The 14,472-nt window shown below is 52.6% G+C and overlaps 1 long non-coding RNA gene across 1 annotated transcript; it reads right to left on the bottom strand.

Annotated features, from left to right (window-relative positions):
* Window positions 1-13,252: 13,252 nt before the first annotated feature.
* Window positions 13,253-13,956, bottom strand: LOC146763023 (uncharacterized). Its single transcript, XR_014952667.1, has 2 exons — window positions 13,741-13,956; window positions 13,253-13,636 (listed from the first exon to the last, which is right to left on the bottom strand). It is a non-coding gene; the product is annotated as an uncharacterized LOC146763023 (long non-coding RNA).
* Window positions 13,957-14,472: the final 516 nt, after the last annotated feature.

Raw genomic sequence — 14,472 nt, 5'->3', positions numbered from 1 at the left:
CGAGCCTTTCACTAGAGCATCGGCCAAGTCCCTTCACCTGATTCCTATTAGGCTTAGGAAGGTTGGTCTCCCTGCCGAGATAATGTCGAACGTTCTGCCAAGTGGTACAGTCGAACTGCGGAAAAGTCATTTCCCTTGACTCTTACTAGGCTTATGAAGCTTGGTCTCCCTTACGAGATAAAATCGAACCTCCTGCCGAGCTTTACACTCGAAATCCGTCCCAGTCCCTTCGTCTGAATTAAATTAGGCTTAGGAAGCTTGGTCAACCCTCCGAGGTAAGGTCGAACGTCCTGCCGAGCCTTACACTCGAACTTCGGCCAAGGCTCCTGGACTGAATCCTACTAGGCTTAGGAAGCTTTGTCAACCTGCTGAGGTAAGGCCGAATGTCCTGCCAAGCCTTACACTCGAATTTCGGCCAAGTGTTCTGACCAGAATCCTACTAGGCTTAGGAAGCTTGGTCTCCCTGCCGAGGTGAGGTCGAAGGTCCTGCCGAGCCTTACACTAGAACATCGGCCAAGTCCCTTCGCCTGACTCCTATTAAGCTTAGGAAGCTTGGTCACCCTGCCGAGGTAAAGTCGATTCTCTCCGAGCATTACACTCGAACTCTGGCCAAGTCCCTTCACCTGAATCTCCTACTAGGCTTAGGCGTATAGAGCTACGTGCCAAGGAAAGGTCAAATTTCCTGCTGAGCCTTACACTCGAACTTCGGCCAAGTCTCCTGGCCTGAATCCTGCTAGGCTTACGAATCTTGGTCTCCCTGCCGAGGTAATGTTGAACGTCCTGCGAGCCTTACACTTGAACTCCGGCCAAGACCCAACGCCTGACTCCTACTAGGCTAAGGAAGCTTGGCCTCTTTGCCGAGATAAGGGCGAACATTCTGCCGAGCCTTACACTCGAACTCCGGCCCAGTCCCTTCGCCTTAATACTACTAGGCTTAGGAAGATTTGTCAACCTGCTGAGGTAAAGTCGAACGTCCTGCCGAGCCTTACACTCGCATTTCGGCCATGTCTTCTGACCAGAATCCTACTAGGCTTAGGAAGCTTGGTCTCCTTGCCGAGGTAAGGGCGAACATTCTGCCGAGCCTTACACTCGAACTCCGGCCCAGTCCCTTCGCCTTAATCCTACTAGGCTTAAGAAGCTTTGTCAACCTGCTGAGGTAATGTCGAACATTCTGCCGAGCCTTCCACTCGAACTCTGGAAAAGTCCTTTCGCCCTACTCTCCTACAAGGCTTAGGAATATTGGCCTTCCTGCCGAGGTAAGGTCGAACGTCCTACCGAGCCTTACACTCCAACTCCGGCCCAGTCCCTTCGCTTTAATCCTACTAGGCTTAGGAAGCTTGGTCAACCTGCCGAGGTAGAGTCGAACGTCTCTCCGAGCCTTACACTCGAACTCAGACCAAGTCGTTTAACCTGAATCTTCTAGAAGGCTTAGGAGTATAGGTCTACCTGCCAAGGAAAAGTCGAACGTCCTGCTGAGCCTTACCCTCGAATTCCTGCCAAGTCCCTACGCCTGACTCCTACTAGTCTTACGAAGCTTGGTCTCCCTGCCGAGGTAAGGTCGAACGTCCTGCCGAGCCTTACGCTCTAACTCTGGCCAAATCTCCACGCCTGACTCTTACTAGTCTTAGGAATCTTGGTGTCCCTGCTGAGGTAATGTCGAACGTCCTGCCGAGCCTTACACTAGAGCATCGGCCAAGTCCCTTCACCTGAGTCCTATTAGGCAAGGAAGGTTGGTCTCCCTGACGAGATAAAGTCGAACCTCCTCCCGAGCCTTACACTCGAACTCCGGCCCAGTCCCTTCGCCTTAATCCTACTAGGCTTAGGAAGTTTGGTCAACCTGGTGAGGTAAGGTCGAATGTCCTGCCGAGCCTTACACTCGAACTTCGGCCAGGTCTCCAGGCCTGAATCCTACTACACATAGGAAGCCTGGTCTCCCTGCCGAGGTAAGTTTGAACGTCCTGCAGAGCCTTACACTCGAACTCTGGCCAAGTACCTTCACCAGACTCCATTTAGGCTTAGGAAGGTTGGTCACCCTGCTCAGGAAATGTCAAAAGTTCTGCTGAGCCTTACAATCCATCTCCGGCAAAATCATTTGTCTTGACTCCAACAAGGCTTAAGAAGCTTGGTCTCTTTGCCAAAATAATGTCGAACGTCCTACCGAGCCTTACACTCGATCTCTGGCCAAGTCCTTTCGCCTGACTCTTCTACTAGGCTTAGGAAGCATGGTCTACTTGCCGACGTAATGTCGAACGTCCTGCCGAGCAGTACGCTTGAACTCTAGCAAAGTCCCTTCACCTGAATCTCCTACTAGGCTTAGAAAGCTTGGTCTCCCTGCCGAGGAACGGTCGAACATCTTGCCGAGCCTTACACTTGAACTTCCGTCAAGACCTTACACCTGACTCCTTCTAGGCCTAGGAAGCTTGGTCTCCCTGCCGAGGTAAGGTCGAACGTCCTGCCGAGCCTTACACTCGAACTCCGGCCCAGTCCCTTCGCCTTAATCCTACTAGGCTTAGGAAGCTTTGTCAACCTGCTGAGGTAAGGTCGAACGTCCTGCCGAGCCTTACAGTCGAATTTCGGCCAACTCTCCTGACCTGAATCCTACTAGGCTTAGGAAACTTGGTCTCCCTGCCGAGGTGAGGTCGAAGGTCTTGCCGAGCCTTACACTCGAACATCGGCGAAGTCCCTTTGCCTTGCTCCTACTAAGCTTATGAAGCTTGGTCTCCCTGCCGAGGTAAGGTCGAATGTCCTGCAGAGACTTACACTACAACTCCGGCCCAGTCCCTTCGCCTTAATCCTACTAGGCTTAGGAAGCTTTTTCAACCTGCTGAGTTAAGGTCAAAAGTCCTGCCGAGCCTTACACTCCAACTTCGGCCAGGTCTCCTGGCCCGAATCCTACTAGGCTTAGGAAGATTGGTCTCCCTGCTGATGTCGGGACGAATGTCCTGCAGAGCCTCACACTTGAACTCCGGCCAAGACCCAACGCCTGACTCCGACTAGGCTTAGGAATCTTGGTTTCCCTGACGAGGTAATGTCGAACATCCTGCCGCGCCTTATACTCGAATTCTGACCCAGTCCCTTCGCCTTAATCCTACTAGGCTTAGGAAGCTTTGTCAACCTGCTGAGGTAAGGTCGAACGTCCTGCCGAGACTTACTCTCGAACATCGGCCACGTCCCATCGCCTGACTCCTATTAGGCTTAGGAAGCTTGGTCACCCTGCCAAGGTAATGTCGAACGTTCTGCCGAGCCTTACACTCGAATTCCAGCCAAGTCCCTTCGCCTGGCTCCTACTAATCTTAAGAAGCTTGGTCTCCCTGCCGAGGTAGAGTCGAATGCCTCTCCGAGCCTTACACTCGAACTCTGGCCATGTTCCTTCACCTGAATCTCCTACTAGTCTTAGGAGTATAGGTCTACCGGCCAAGGAAAGATCGAACGTCCTGCTGAGCCTTACACTCGAATTCCGGCCAAGAACCTACGCCTGACTCCTACTAGTCTTAGGAAGCTTGGTCTCCCTGACGTGATAGGGTCGAACGTTTTACCGAGCCTGACACTCGAACTCCGGCCCAATCCCTTGGCCTTAATCCTACTAGGCTTAGGAAGCTTTGACAACCTGCTGAGGTAAGGCCGAACGTCCTGCCGAGCCTTACACTTGAATTTCGGCCAAGTCTCCTGACCAAAATCCTACCAGGTTTAGGAAGCTTGGTCTCCCTGCCGAGGTGAGGTCGAAGGTCCTTCCGAGCCTTACACTAGAACATCGGCCAAGTCCCTTCGCCTGACTCCTATTAGGCTTAGGAAGCTTGGTCTCCCTGCCGAGGTAAGGTCGAACGTCCTGCCGAGCCTTACACTCGAACTCCGGCCCAGTCCCTTCGCCTTAATCGTACTAGGCTTAGGAAGCTTTGTCAACCTGCTGAGGTAAGGTCGAACGTGTTGCCGAGCCTTACACTCGAACTTCGGCCAAGTCTCCTGGCCTGAATCCTATTAGGCTTAGGAAGCTTGGTCTCCCTGCCGAGGTATGGTCGAACGTCCTGCAGAGCCTCACACTTCAACTGCGGCCAAGACCCAACGCCTGACTCTTACTAGGCTTAGGAATCTTGGTCTCCCTGACGAGATAAGTTCGAACGTCCTGCCGAGCCTTACACTCGAACTCTGACCCAGTCCATTCGCCTCAATCCTACTAGGCTTAGGAGGCTTTGTCAACCTGCTGAGGTAAGATCGAACGTCCTGCCGAGCCTTACACTCGAATTTTGGCCAAGTCTCCTGATCGGAATCCTACTAGGCTTAGGATGCTTGGTCTCCCTGCCGAGGTGAGGTCGAAGGTCCTGCCGAGCCTTACACTCGAACATCGGCCAAGTCCCTTCGCCTGACTCCTACTAGGCTTAGGAGTATGGTCACCCTGCCGAGGTAATGTCGAACGTTCTGCTGAGCCTTACACTCAAACTCCAGCCAAGTCTCTTCGCCTGGCTCCTACTAAGCTTAGGAAGCTTGGTCTCCCTGCCGAGGTAAAGTCGAATGTCTCTCAGAGCCTTACACTCGAACTCTGGCCAAGTCCCTTCACCTGAATCTCCTACTAGGCTTAGGAGTATAGATCTACCTGCCAAGGAAAGGTCAAACGTTCTGCTGAGCCTTATACTCGAACTTCGGCCAAGTCTCCTGGCCTGAATCCTACTAGGCTTAGGATGCTTGGTCTCCCTGCCGAGGTGAGGTCGAAGGTCCTTCCGAGCCTTACACACGCACATCGGCCAAGTCTCTTCGCCTGACTCCTATTAGGCTTAGGAAGCTTGGTCACCCTGCCGAGGTAATGTCGAAAATTCTGCCGAGCCTTCCACTCGAACTCTGGACAAGTCCTTTCGCCCTACTCTCCTACAAGGCTTAGGAAGCTTGGTCTTCCTCCCGAGGTAAGGTCGAACGTCCTACCGAGCCTTACACTCCAATTCTGCCCAGTCCCTTCGCTTTAATTTGACTAGGCTTAGAAACCTCGGTCAACCTTCCGAGGTAAGGTCGAACGTCTCTCCGAGCCTTACACTCGAACTCTGAACAAGTCGATTCACCTGAATCTCCTACTAGTCTTAGGAGTATAGGTCAACTTACCAAGGAAAAGTCGAACGTCCTGCTGAGCCTTACCCTCAAATTCCGGCCAAGTCCCTACGCCTGACTCCTACTAGTCTTACGAAGCTTGGTCTCCCTGCCGAGGTAAGGTCGAATGTCCTGCCGAGCCTTACGCTCTAACTCTGGCCAAATCTCCAAGCCTGACTCTTACTAGGCTTAGGAATCTTTGTCTCCCTGCTGAGGTAAGGTCAAACGTCCTGCCGAGCCTTACACTCGAACTCCGGCCAAGTCCTTTCGACTGACTCCTGCTAAGCTTATGAAGCTTGGTCTCCCTGACGGGATAGGGTCGAATGTTTTGCCGAGCCTTACACTCGAACTCCGGCCCAGTCCCTTCGCCTTAATCCTACTAGGCTTAGGAAGCTTGGTCAACCTGCTGAGGTAAGGCCTAAGGTCCTGCCGAGCCTTACACTCGAATTTCCGCCAAGTCTCTTGATCAGAATCCTTCTAGGCTTAGGAAGCTTGGTCTCCCTGCCGAGGTGAGGTTGAAGGTCCTGCCGAGCCTTACACTAGAACGTCGGCCGAGTCCCTTCGCCTGAGTCCTCTTAGGCTTAGTGTCATGGTTTGACACTGGCACAATGCCAGTGCCCCCATGAAAATGTGATCCCTACCTTGAATGCTGTGAAGTGGAATCTAGAATAGAGCAAAGCAGGCCCAAGCTTAATAACAGGAAAAGAAACTTTATTAAACTACCACTACAAAAGAAAAGAGAAAACTAAAGAAGGGAAAAAAAACCACACAAAGATCCAAATGAAAACCTTGCAAAACATTCCTCCCCCCCCACCACCCAACTCCAACAAACCACAGTGAGACACAATCTGGACCCCAATCAGGTTTCCACCCTCCAAACAACCGATACTCAGTCCATCGAGGGAACAGAGTCTCTCCTGTGCCACAGACCCCCCAAGAAACACAGCTCCACATCCTGTGTTTCCATGTCACACATGGCACCGCCCGGAGAAAAAGTTTGCCATGGTGACCCTTCTCCTTTCCATGCACAGTGTTCTCACCACCAATGCATGGATGGTCACTGCCTTTAGGATTTTTCCTTTCAAGGATGCCCTGCCAAGAGGGGAGAAAACAACAGTTCAGTTTTTCATTGTTTGGGACCACAGTCCCCCCCCATTTTCCCCTGGGGCCGAGGGCTCAAGAACAGAGATCTTCTTCTCTTCTCTTTTCCTTTCCAGGGCAAGGGGGCGCCACCACAAACCCCCTAACCTTTTCTCTGTTCACTCCACTTTTGTCTTTTTCTCAGCTGAAGCAGGTCTCTTGACTCACTGGCATCCTCCCAAAACACAATCCCTCTTGACGGAGAAGATTTGGTTCAGGTTGTGGCTAACACGGAAAAGTCCAGCCAAAAGCCACTCCTTGTCTCCCTCCCATCCAGAATTCCTCCTTCCAACATCCCATCCCAGGGTCCAAGGTGTCCCTCTTCCTCTCTTTCAAACCGAGGAGGGGAAAGGAAAATTCACAAAGCTTTCATTTCTCAAGGAAGGGTTAAAAGTCCGAACTCCCAGGATGGCTCGATGCCCGGACATCCAGCAACTCCCACACGACTGGGCACCTTGCAGCAGCTCCCCCCGCTCCTCCTTCCTTGCGGCTTTCTCTCTCCCTCTCGGGAGAGGAACTCTGGTGGGGGGGAAATGGAGACATCCCAGATTTCTTCCACCCTTCCATCTGCAGGGGCCAGCCCGATTCCAGTCCTTTCACCACCCTTGGGGCTTTCGGCCTACCTTTCTCAGGCCATGGGCTTCCCCTCCCCCACCCAGCTCGTGGCTGGGGGGGGGAAGGTCTGCACTGCACGCTGACCGGAACCAAAGAGAGCGAGTTCCCCTGGGAATTCTGCTTTCAACCCCTCTGTGTTCTCAGAGGCGTGTCTACTTTCAATTGGTCAATATCTAAATTGACCTCTTCCTTCCGGGAAAAATTATCTTTCCGTGTCAAACCACGACACTTAGGAAGCTTGGTCACCCTGCTGAGATGAGGTCGAACGTCCTGCCGAGCCGTATACTCGAACTTCGGCCAAGTCCCTTCGCCTGGCTCCTACTAAGCTTAGGAAGCTTGGTCTCCCTGCCGAGGTAAGGTCGAACGTCCTACCGAGCCTTACACTCGAACTCTGGCCAAGTCCTTTCGCCTGACTCTCCTACTAGGCTTAGGAAGCATGTTCTACTTTCCGACGTAATGTCGAACGTCCTGCCGAGCAGTGCGCTTGAACTGTAGCAAAGTCCCTTTGCCTGAATCTCCTACTATGCTTAGAAAGCTTGGTCTCCATGCCGAGGTAAGGTCGAACGTCTTGCCGAGCCTTACACTCAAACTTTTGTCAAGACCTTACACCTGACTCCTTCTAGGCCTAGGAAGCTTGGTCTCCCAGCCGAGGTATGGTCGAACGTCCTGCCGAGCCTTACACTCGAACTTCTGCCAAGTCCTTTCGACTGGCTCCTACTAGGCTTATGAAGCTTGGTCTCCCTGACGAGATAGGGTCTAATGTTTTACCGAGCATGACACTCGAACTCCGGCCCAGTCCCTTCGCCTTAATCCTACTAGGCTTAGTGTCCTGGGTTGTAAGATAAGCTTGTATTCCATTTGCCATCTGTTGAAGGCAAACCGGTTGGACAGGTTTTTGTTATCTCTCTCAGAGACAATGGTTTGCCCCATAGAGGCAATGGTTTGTTTATACACTATTGACTGACTCACTGCCGGGCTGGTAAATGTAACACCGTGAGGGATCCCACCCAGAGGGGGTAGCCAAGCACTCTATTATTGTTTAAAGGGGTAGCTTTTTGGGGAGAGGAGGCAGCTTTCTGGGCGGGACTCCGAGAGAAGCAGCTCGCTCTCTCTCTTTGCGGGATTCCCAGAGAAGCAGCTCTCTCTCTCTCTCTTCGCGGGATCTCGCAGCGAAGCAGCCGGAGCGCGCTGAGGCGACGGCAGCGGAGCTCAGAGGCAACCCCGGCGCAGAGGAAGACCGGCCCCACTGCCACCAGATCTTCAGAGGAAAACTATACCCTTCTAAAGATCACCACTGCAGCTGCAACTCATCAACCATTGCAAGGGGAGCAATTGTCCCAGCAGAACTGCTACGGGCACCCCGACTCCTCAGGTTCTGGACTTTCTCACTGGTTTTGTTTGTACCGATTGCATTTGCCTTTTTAAATTGTTGTCTAGTTTTCTCCTAGTAAAGAATTGTTACTCCCATTCCCACATCTTTGCCTGAGAGCCTTTTAATTTAAAGATCCTGGTAATTAAGAGAAAGGGGGTTTTGCCGTTCTCCATTGCACAGGAGGCTTTGCCCTCTTCCACAGACTCCTGTCTTGTCGAACCAAGACAGCTTAGGAAGCTTGGTCAACCTGCTGAGGTAAGGTCAAACGTGCTGCCGAGCCTTACACTCGAACTTCGGCCTAGTCTCCTGGTCTGAATCCTACTAGGCTTAGGAAGCTTTGTCAACCTGCTGAGGTAAGGCCGAACGTCCTGCCGAGCCTTACACTCGAATTTCGGCCAAGTCTCCTGATCAGAATCCTACTAGGCTTAGAAAGATTTGTCAACCTGCTGAGGTAAGGCCGAACGTCCTGCCGAGCCTTACACTCGAATTTCGGCCAAGTCTCCTGATCAGAATCCTACTAGGCTTAGGAAGCTTTGTCAACCTGCTGAGGTAGGGCCGAACGTCCTGCCGAGCCTTACACTCGAATTTCGGCCAAGTCTCCTGATCAGAATCCTACTAGGCTTAGGAAGTATGGTCCTCCTGCCGAGGTGAGGTCGAAGGTCCTGCCGAGCCTTACACTCGAACATCGGCCAAGTCCCTTCGCCTGACTCCTATTAGGCTTAGGAAGCTTGGTCACCCTGCCGAGGTAAAGTCGAATGTCTCTCCGAGCCTTACACTTGAACTTCCGTCAAGACCTTACACCTGACTCCTTCTAGGCCTAGGAGGCTTGGTCTCCCTGCCGAGGTAAGGTCGAACGTCCTGCCGAGCCTTACACTCGAACTTCGGCGAAGTCCCTTTGCCTTGCTCCTACTAAGCTTATGAAGCTTGGTCTCCCTGCTGAGGTAAGGTCGAATGTCCTGCAGAGACTTACACTACAACTCCGGCCCAGTCCCTTCGCCTTAATCCTACTAGGCTTAGGAAGCTTTTTCAACCTGCTGAGTTAAGGTCAAAAGTCCTGCCGAGCCTTACACTCCAACTTCGGCCAGGTCTCCTGGCCCGAATCCTACTAGGCTTAGGAAGATTGGTCTCCCTGCCGAGGTAATGTCGAACTTCCTGCCGAGCATTACACTAGAGCATTGGCCAAGTCCCTTCACCTGAGTCCTATTAGGCTTAGGAAGGTTGGTCTCCCTGACGAGATAAAGTCGAACCTCCTGCTTAGCCTTACACTCGAACTCCGGCAAAGTCATTTGGCTTGTCTCCTACACGGCTTAGGAATCTTGGTCTCTTTGCCAAAGTATTGTCAAACGTCCTGCCGAGCCTTACACTCGAACTCCGGCCAAGTCCCCGCGCCTGAAAACTATTAGGTTTAGGAAGCTTGGTCTTCCTGCCGAGGTAAGGTCGAACGTCCTGCCGAGCTTTACGCTCGAACTCTGGACAAGTCCCTTCGCCCTACTCTCCTACGAGGCTTAGGAATATTGGTCTCCCTGCCGAGGTAAGGTCGAACGTCCTACCGAGCCTTACACTCGAACTCTGGCCAAGTCCTTTCGCCTGACTCTCCTACTAAGCTTAGGTAGTATGGTCTACTTTCCGAAGTAATGTCGAACGTCCTACCGAGCAGTACGCTTGAACTGTAGCAAAGTCCTTCCGCCTGAATCTCCTACTGGGCTTAGAAAGCTTGGTCTCCATGCCGAGGTAAGGTCTAACGTCTTGCCAAGCCTTACACTCGAACTTCCGTCAAGACCTTACACCTGACCCCTTCTAGGCCTAGGAAGCTTGGTCTCCCTACCGAGGTAAGGTCGAACGTCCTGCCGAGCCTTACACTCGAACTTCGGCCAAGTCTCCTGGTCTGAATCCTACTAGGCTTAGGTAGCTTTGACAACCTGCTGAGGTAAGGCCGAACGTCCTGCCGAGCCTTACACTTGAATTTCGGCCAAGTCTCCTGACCAAAATCCTACTAGGTTTAGGAAGCTTGGTCTCCCTGCCGAGGTGAGGTCGAAGGTCCTTCCGAGCCTTACACTAGAACATCGGCCAAGTCCCTTCGCCTGACTCCTACTAGGCTTAGGGAGCTTGGTCTCCCTGCCGAGGTAAGGACGAACGTCCTGCCGAGCCTTACACTCTAACTCCGGCCCACTCCCTTCGCCCTCCTCTCCTACGAGGCTTAGGAATATTGGTCTCCCTGCCGAGGTAAGTTCGAACGTCCTACCGAGCCTTACACTCGATCTCTGACCAAGTCCTTTCGCCTGACTCTTCTACTAGGCTTAGGAAGCATGGTCTACTTGCCGACGTAATGTCGAACGTCCTGCCGAGCAGTACGCTTGAACTCTAGCAAAGTCCCTTCACCTGAATCTCCTACTAGGCTTAGAAAGCTTGGTCTCCCTGTCGAGGAACGGTCGAGCATCTCGCCGAGCCTTACACTCGAACTTTTGTCAAGACCTTACACCTGACTCCTTCTAGGCCTAGGAAGCTTGGTCTCCCTGCCGAGGTAAGGTCGAACGTCCTGCCGAGCCTTACACTCGAACTCCGGCCCAGTCCCTTCGCCTTAATCCTACTAGGCTTAGGAAGCTTTGTCAACCTGCTGAGGTAAGGTCGAACGTGTTGCCGAGCCTTACACTCGAACTTCGGCCAAGTCCCTACGCCTGACTCCTACTAGTCTTACGAAGATTGGTCTCCCTGCCGAGGTATGGTCGAACGTCCTGCAGAGCCTCACACTTCAACTGCGGCCAAGACCCAACGCCTGACTCTTACTAGGCTTAGGAATCTTGGTCTCCCTGACGAGATAAGTTCGAACGTCCTGCCGAGCCTTACACTCGAACTCTGACCCAGTCCATTCGCCTCAATCCTACTAGGCTTAGGAAGCTTTGTCAACCTGCTGAGGTAAGGTCGAACGTCCTGCCGAGCCTTACACTCGAATTTTGGCCAAGTCTCCTGATCGGAATCCTACTAGGCTTAGGATGCTTGGTCTCCCTGCCGAGGTGAGGTCGAAGGTCCTGCCGAGCCTTACACTCGAACATCGGCCAAGTCCCTTCGCCTGACTCCTACTAGGCTTAGGAGTATGGTCACCCTGCCGAGGTAATGTCGAACGTTCTGCTGAGCCTTACACTCAAACTCCAGCCAAGTCTCTTCGCCTGGCTCCTACTAAGCTTAGGAAGCTTGGTCTCCCTGCCGAGGTAAAGTCGAATGTCTCTCAGAGCCTTACACTCGAACTCTGGCCAAGTCCCTTCACCTGAATCTCCTACTAGGCTTAGGAGTATAGATCTACCTGCCAAGGAAAGGTCAAACGTTCTGCTGAGCCTTATACTCGAACTTCGGCCAAGTCTCCTGGCCTGAATCCTACTAGGCTTAGGATGCTTGGTCTCCCTGCCGAGGTGAGGTCGAAGGTCCTTCCGAGCCTTACACACGCACATCGGCCAAGTCTCTTCGCCTGACTCCTATTAGGCTTAGGAAGCTTGGTCACCCTGCCGAGGTAATGTCGAAAATTCTGCCGAGCCTTCCACTCGAACTCTGGACAAGTCCTTTCGCCCTACTCTCCTACAAGGCTTAGGAAGCTTGGTCTTCCTCCCGAGGTAAGGTCGAACGTCCTACCGAGCCTTACACTCCAATTCTGCCCAGTCCCTTCGCTTTAATCCGACTAGGCTTAGAAACCTCGGTCAACCTTCCGAGGTAAGGTCGAACGTCTCTCCGAGCCTTACACTCGAACTCTGAACAAGTCGATTCACCTGAATCTCCTACTAGTCTTAGGAGTATAGGTCAACTTACCAAGGAAAAGTCGAACGTCCTGCTGAGCCTTACCCTCAAATTCCGGCCAAGTCCCTACGCCTGACTCCTACTAGTCTTACGAAGCTTGGTCTCCCTGCCGAGGTAAGGTCGAACGTCCTGCCGAGCCTTACGCTCTAACTCTGGCCAAATCTCCAAGCCTGACTCTTACTAGGCTTAGGAATCTTTGTCTCCCTGCTGAGGTAAGGTCAAACGTCCTGCCGAGCCTTACACTCGAACTCCGGCCAAGTCCTTTCGACTGACTCCTGCTAAGCTTATGAAGCTTGGTCTCCCTGACGGGATAGGGTCGAATGTTTTGCCGAGCCTTACACTCGAACTCCGGCCCAGTCCCTTCGCCTTAATCCTACTAGGCTTAGGAAGCTTGGTCAACCTGCTGAGGTAAGGCCTAAGGTCCTGCCGAGCCTTACACTCGAATTTCCGCCAAGTCTCTTGATCAGAATCCTTCTAGGCTTAGGAAGCTTGGTCTCCCTGCCGAGGTGAGGTTGAAGGTCCTGCCGAGCCTTACACTAGAACGTCGGCCAAGTCCCTTCGCCTGAGTCCTCTTAGGCTTAGTGTCATGGTTTGACACTGGCACAATGCCAGTGCCCCCATGAAAATGTGATCCCTACCTTGAATGCTGTGAAGTGGAATCTAGAATAGAGCAAAGCAGGCCCAAGCTTAATAACAGGAAAAGAAACTTTATTAAACTACCACTACAAAAGAAAAGAGAAAACTAAAGAAGGGAAAAAAAACCACACAAAGATCCAAATGAAAACCTTGCAAAACATTCCTCCCCCCCCACCACCCAACTCCAACAAACCACAGTGAGACACAATCTGGACCCCAATCAGGTTTCCACCCTCCAAACAACCGATACTCAGTCCATCGAGGGAACAGAGTCTCTCCTGTGCCACAGACCCCCCAAGAAACACAGCTCCACATCCTGTGTTTCCATGTCACACATGGCACCGCCCGGAGAAAAAGTTTGCCATGGTGACCCTTCTCCTTTCCATGCACAGTGTTCTCACCACCAATGCATGGATGGTCACTGCCTTTAGGATTTTTCCTTTCAAGGATGCCCTGCCAAGAGGGGAGAAAACAACAGTTCAGTTTTTCATTGTTTGGGACCACAGTCCCCCCCCATTTTCCCCTGGGGCCGAGGGCTCAAGAACAGAGATCTTCTTCTCTTCTCTTTTCCTTTCCAGGGCAAGGGGGCGCCACCACAAACCCCCTAACCTTTTCTCTGTTCACTCCACTTTTGTCTTTTTCTCAGCTGAAGCAGGTCTCTTGACTCACTGGCATCCTCCCAAAACACAGTCCCTCTTGACGGAGAAGATTTGGTTCAGGTTGTGGCTAACACGGAAAAGTCCAGCCAAAAGCCACTCCTTGTCTCCCTCCCATCCAGAATTCCTCCTTCCAACATCCCATCCCAGGGTCCAAGGTGTCCCTCTTCCTCTCTTTCAAACCGAGGAGGGGAAAGGAAAATTCACAAAGCTTTCATTTCTCAAGGAAGGGTTAAAAGTCCGAACTCCCAGGATGGCTCGATGCCCGGACATCCAGCAACTCCCACACGACTGGGCACCTTGCAGCAGCTCCCCCCGCTCCTCCTTCCTTGCGGCTTTCTCTCTCCCTCTCGGGAGAGGAACTCTGGTGGGGGGGAAATGGAGACATCCCAGATTTCTTCCACCCTTCCATCTGCAGGGGCCAGCCCGATTCCAGTCCTTTCACCACCCTTGGGGCTTTCGGCCTACCTTTCTCAGGCCATGGGCTTCCCCTCCCCCACCCAGCTCGTGGCTGGGGGGGGAAGGTCTGCACTGCACGCTGACCGGAACCAAAGAGAGCGAGTTCCCCTGGGAATTCTGCTTTCAACCCCTCTGTGTTCTCAGAGGCGTGTCTACTTTCAATTGGTCAATATCTAAATTGACCTCTTCCTTCCGGGAAAAATTATCTTTCCGTGTCAAACCACGACACTTAGGAAGCTTGGTCACCCTGCTGAGATGAGGTCGAACGTCCTGCCGAGCCGTATACTCGAACTTCGGCCAAGTCCCTTCGCCTGGCTCCTACTAAGCTTAGGAAGCTTGGTCTCCCTGCCGAGGTAAGGTCGAACGTCCTACCGAGCCTTACACTCGAACTCTGGCCAAGTCCTTTCGCCTGACTCTCCTACTAGGCTTAGGAAGCATGTTCTACTTTCCGACGTAATGTCGAACGTCCTGCCGAGCAGTGCGCTTGAACTGTAGCAAAGTCCCTTTGCCTGAATCTCCTACTATGCTTAGAAAGCTTGGTCTCCATGCCGAGGTAAGGTCGAACGTCTTGCCGAGCCTTACACTCAAACTTTTGTCAAGACCTTACACCTGACTCCTTCTAGGCCTAGGAAGCTTGGTCTCCCAGCCGAGGTATGGTCGAACGTCCTGCCGAGCCTTACACTCGAACTTCTGCCAAGTCCTTTCGACTGGCTCCTACTAGGCTTATGAAGCTTGGTCTCC

The sequence above is a fragment of the Lonchura striata genome, chromosome W (assembly GCF_050655825.1).
Source record: "Lonchura striata isolate lonStrDom1 chromosome W, ASM5065582v1, whole genome shotgun sequence".
NCBI classification, from domain to species: Eukaryota; Metazoa; Chordata; class Aves; order Passeriformes; family Estrildidae; genus Lonchura; species Lonchura striata.
The sequence above is the reverse complement of the archived record's forward strand: the minus strand, read 5'-3'. Positions and strand labels throughout refer to the sequence as shown.